Genomic DNA, 6,000 nt, shown 5'->3' with positions numbered 1-6,000 from the left:
GGATGTTAAAGCCTCTTAGCCACAAAGGATTAGAATATCATCCCGATTCAAGGACTAGCTTGTGGCCCTTTAATACAACTGTGTTATATGTATATTCGTGAACCCGTAAGAAGGACTGACACGTAAGAGACTATTAGTTATAAAGTTAAAGGATTTGAGCTCGCTGTGACTATGATAAGAGAAACCATCTCTTGCAGATATATTTAATATAGACTCATCCTAAGAGACAACAATAATTTGAGGCATACAGGAATCAAAAGCTATATATGCTCTGAAATATAAAAAGCATCAGCTACTTCAAATGGACACAAGGACGCAGCATAACAAAGGTTTATCATACCAGCTTCTTAGGAGTTTAGTTTAATACTGGACAACTACGGTAACATTTTTACTGAGGAAAGGATACAGATTCCTTGGTAATCAACTGTTGATGTTACTATCTATGAGCTAAATAGATACTTTCTGTTATCTGCCAAGGAGGAACTATAAGTAACCTTATAGGAGAAAGTAATTGCTACCATAAGTAGACTGAGCCAAACATCTTTCTCTTTAACTGTAGGGAGAACTGATAGTTGATACTAAAACATAGTGTCAGACATTCTGTATTAACTGCTGTTATTTTTAGGAAGTTTATGGGCCCTTATAGTGCACTATCATATTAAGAGTACCCGGGTCACTCTAACACCTAAGGGTGTCTTGAAAAGAAAAAGGATTTGTTGTATTGCATGCAGGTACTGTGTATAGTCCTAATTGACCAGGGGTTAGCATGGATTAATGACTTAAAGGGGAATGTGTAATTGATGAAATGTTATTGTATACTTAATCCATTTGGTACTGGTCATTAAAGTGTTATACTTGCCATGTGTGTCTGGTCCGTCTGGAAGTTGATCTGAAGATCCTGGAAGAAAGAGACAGGTATATTAGATAATATATCTATGATATAAGGGAATCATCCCCTAAGGATAGAGATCAGGCTTACTCAAGCAAGCTTTAACGGTAGTTAAATACTACACATAGCTTGAGTGGAGGCACAACTATTAGGTAACCATCCCTTAATAGAATACATAGACAGCTCTCGTTCAAGGTATTGAGGGTAGGGTTACAATGAATATAGGTGAAAAGAGAGGAGGATTAGTATTAGATAATGGAGATTAGGTCAGTGAATCAGTACAATAAATGAGGTCACCAAGGTTGTAAGTGTAGTGCAAGTCATGAGATCGACTGCATTGTAGTGTATGATGGCAGCATGGAGTCATTATCGCTGTGTAGCGTTTGATGGCAGCATGGAGTCATTACTGCAGTGTAGTGTGTGATGGCAGCATGGAGTCATTACTGCAGTGTAGTGTGTGATGGCAGCATGTAGTCATTATCACAGTGTAGCGTGTGATGGCAGCATGGAGTCATTATTGCAGTGTAGTGTGTGATGGCAGCATGGAGTCATTATTGCAGTGTAGTGTGTGATGGCAGCATGGAGTCATTACTGCAGTGCAGTGTGTGATGGCAGCATGGAGTAATTACTGCAGTGTAGTGTGTGATGGCAGCATGGAGTAATTACTGCAGTGTAGTGTGTGATGGCAGCATGGAGTCATTATTGCAGTGTAATGTGTGATGGCAGCATGGAGTCATTACTGCAGTGTAATGTGTGATGGCAGCATGGGGTCATTACCGCAGTGTAATGTGTGATGGCAGCATGGAGTCATTACTGCACCGTAGTGTACGATGGCAGCATGGAGTCATTATTGTAGAGTAGTATGTGATGGCAGCATGGAGTCATTATTTCAGTGTAGTGTGTGATGGCAGCATGGAGTCATTATTGCAGTGTAGCGTGTGATGGTAGCATGGAGTCATTACTGCAATGTAGTGTGTGATGGCAGCATGGAGTCATTACTGCAGTGTAGTGTGTGATGGCAGCATGGAGTCATTATTGCAGTGTAGTGTGTAATGGCAGCATGGAGTCATTACTGCAATGTAGTGTGTGATGGCAGCATGGAGTAATTACTGCAATGTAGTGTGTGATGGCAGCATGGAGTCATTACTGCAGTGTAGCGTGTGATGGCAGCATGGGGTCATTATTGCAGTGTAGCGTGTGATGGCAGCATGGAGTCATTAATGCAGTGTAGCGTGTGATGGCCGCATGGAGTCATTAGTGTAGTGTGTGATGGCTGCATGGGGTCATTACTGCAGTGTAGTGTGTGATGGCAGCATGGGGTCATTATCGCAGTGTAGCATGTGATGGAAGCATGGAGTCATTATTGCAGTGTAGTGTGTGATGGCAGCATGGAGTCATTATCAGAGTGTAGTGTGTGATGGCAGCATGGGGTCATTATTGCAGTGTAGTGTGTGATGGCAGCATGGAGTCATTATTGCAGTGTAGTGTGTGATGGAAGCATGGAATCATTATTGCAATGTAGTGTGTGATGGTAGCATGGAGTTATTACTGCAGTGTAGTGTATGATGGCAGCATGGAGTCATTACTCTAGTGTGTGATGGCAGTATGGAGTAATTATCGCAGTGTAGTGTATGATAGCAACATGGAGTCATTACTGCAGCATAGTGTGTGATGGCAGCATGGAGCCATTACTGTAGTGTGTGATGGCAGCATGGAGCCATTATAGCAGTGCAGTGTGTAATGGCAGCATGGAGTAATTACTGCAATGTAGTGTGTGATGGCAGCATGGAGTCATTACTGCAGTGTAGCGTGTGATGGCAGCATGGGGTCATTATTGCAGTGTAGCGTGTGATGGCAGCATGGAGTCATTAATGCAGTGTAGTGTGTGATGGCAGCATGGGGTCATTATCGCAGTGTAGCATGTGATGGAAGCATGGACTCATTACTGCATCATAGTGTATGATGGTAGTATGGAGTCATTATTGCAGTGTAGTGTGTGATGGCAGCATGGAGTCATTATCAGAGTGTAGTGTGTGATGGCAGCATGGGGTCATTATTGCAGTGTAGTGTGTGATGGCAGAATCGAGTCATTACTGCAGTGTAGTGTGTGATGGCAGCATGGAGTCATTACTGCAGTGAAGTGTGTGATGGCAGCATGGAGTCATTATTGTAGTGTGAGATGGCAGCATGGAATCATTATCACAGTGTAGCGAATGAAGGCAGCATGGAGTCATTATTGCAGTGTAGTGTATGATAGCAGCATGGAGTCATTACTGCAGTGTAGTGTGTGATAGCAGCATGGAGTCATTATTGCAGTGTAATGTAATGCACAAAATGGCAGGCTGCTCAATCAGATTGTGATGTCACTCAGGTGCTAAAAGGGAGGGGTAATTCTGTGTAAGAAAAAACAATTTGTGTTCCCTAATGCACACTGAGTGAGAAATAATACTACATAATAATCAGATAATACGGAGATCTTAGCTGCGTATATCTGCAGATATAGGGTTAAGCCCCCAGGCCGTTCGGCAAGGCATCTCCGTCACTGGGGGTTCCTAATACTAGGTATGGGTCCGGGGTGCAGGACCCCATCATGTCGGCACAGGTCGGCTACCCCAGGTCAGCACACAGGTGAAAGTTAAAAAGGGTTAATAAGAAGCACATAAGTGCTATAAAAGTGAAGTGTGATTAAAATACAAAAATATATACAAAGTGATAGGGAAAATTATAAGTGTTAATAAAGTGTTAGGGTGTGACGACCTGAAGCCGCCCAGCCATACCGACAGTGTAGTGAGTGATGACATCATAGAGTCATTATCGCAGTGTAATGTATGATGGCAGCATGTAGTCAATACTGCAGTGTAGTGTATAATGGCAGCATGGGGTCATTATTGTAGAGTAGTGTGTGATGGCAGCATGAAGTCATTATTGTAGAGTAGTGTGTGATGGCAGCATGGAGTCATTATTGTAGAGTAGTGTGTGATGGCAGCATGGAGTCATTACTGCAGTGTAGCGTATTATGGCAGCATGGAGTCATTATTGCAGTGTAGTGTATGATAGCAGCATGGAGTCATTACTGCAGTGTAGTGAGTGATGGCAGCATGGAGTCATGACTGTAGTGTAATGTATGATGGCTGCATGGAGTCACTACCGCAGTGTAGCGTGTGATGGCAGCATGGGGTCATTATTGCAGTGTAGCGTGTGATGGCAGCATGGGGTCATTATTGCAGTGTAGCGTGTGATGGCTGCTTGGAGTAATTAACGCAGTGTAGCGTGTGATGGCAGCATGGAGTCATTATTGCAGTGTAGCGTGTGATGGCAGCATGAGTCATTATCGCAGTGTAGTGTGTGATGGCAGCATGGAGTCATTATTGCAGTGTAGTGTGTGATGGCAGCATGGAGTCATTATTGCAGTGTAGTGTGTGACGGCAGCATGGAGTCATTATTGCAGTGTAGTGTGTGATGGTAGCACTGAGTCATTATTGCAGTGTAGTGTGTGATGGCCGCATGGCGTCATTACTGTAGTATGTGATGGCAGCATGGAGTCACTACCGCAGTGTAATGTGTGATGGCAGCATGGAGTTATTACTGCAGCGTAGTGTATGATGGCAGCATGGAGTCATTACTGCACTGTAGTGTGTGATGGCAGCATGGAGTCATTACTGCAGTGTAGTGTGTGATTGCAGCATGGAGTCATTACTGCAGTGTATTGTGTGATGGCAGCATGGAGTCATTATCGCAGTGCAGTGTGTGATGGCAACATGGAGTCATTACTGCACTGTAGTGTATGATGGCAGCATGGAGTCATTACTGCACTGTAGTGTGTAATAGCAGCATGGAGTCATTAGTGCAGTGTAGTGTGTGATGGCAGCATGGAATCATTACTGCAGTGTAGCGTGTGATGGCAGCGTGGGGTCATTATCGCAGTGTAGCGTGTGATGGAAGCATGGAGTCATTACTGCAGTGTAGTGTATGATGGTAGCAAGGAGTAATTATTGCAGTGTAGTGTGTAATGGCAGCATGGAGTCATTATCAGAGTGTACTGTGTGATGGCAGCATGGGGTCATTAGTACAGTGTAGTGTGTGATGGCAGCATGGAGTCATTACTGCAGTGTAGTGTACGATGGCAGCATGGAGTCATTATTGCAGTGTAGCATGTGATAGCAGCATGGAGTCATTACTGCAGTGTAGTGTATAATGGCAGCATGGAGTCACTATCGCAGTGTAGCGTGTGATGGCAGCATGGAGTCACTATCGCAGTGTAGCGTGTGATGGCAGCATGGAGTCATCATCGAAGTGTAGTGTGTGATGGCAGCATGGAGTCATTATTGCAGTGTAGTGTGTGATGGTAGCATTGAGTCATTATTGCAGTGTAGTGTGTGATGGCCGCATGGAGTCATTATTGCAATGTAGTGTGTGATGGCAGCATGGAGTCATTACTGCAGCGTAGTGTGTGATGGCCGCATGGCGTCATTACTGTAGTATGTGATGGCAGCATGGAGTCACTACCGCAGTGTAGCATTACTGCAGCATAGTGTATGAAGGCAGCATGGAGTCATTATTGCAGTGTAATGTGTGATGGCAGCAGGGAGTCATTACTGCAGTGTAGTGTGTGATGGCAGCATGGAGTCATTACTGCATGGCAGCATGGAGTCATTACTGCAGTGTATTGTGTGATGGCAGCATGGAGTCATTATCGCAGTGCAGTGTGTGATGGCAGCATGGAGTCATTACTGCACTGTAGTGTATGATGGCAGCATGGAGTCATTACTGCACTGTAGTGTGTAATAGCAGCATGGAGTCATTACTGCAGTGTAGTGTGTGATGGAAGCATGGAATCATTACTGCAGTTTAGTGTGTGATGGCAGCATGGGGTCATTATCGCAGTGTAGCGTGTGATGGCAGCATGGAGTAATTATCAGAGTGTAGTGTGTGATGGCAGCATGGGGTCACTATTGCAGTGTAGTGTGTGATGGCAGCATGGAGTCATTACTGCAGTGTAGTGTACGATGGCAGCATGGAGTCATTATTGCAGTATAGCATATGATAGCAGCATGGAGTCATTACTGCAGCGTAGTGTGTGATAACAGCATGGAGTCATTACTGCAGTGTAG

The sequence above is a fragment of the Pseudophryne corroboree genome, chromosome 3 (assembly GCF_028390025.1).
Source record: "Pseudophryne corroboree isolate aPseCor3 chromosome 3, aPseCor3.hap2, whole genome shotgun sequence".
Taxonomy (NCBI): Eukaryota; Metazoa; Chordata; class Amphibia; order Anura; family Myobatrachidae; genus Pseudophryne; species Pseudophryne corroboree.
Note: the sequence above shows the minus strand (reverse complement) of the source record.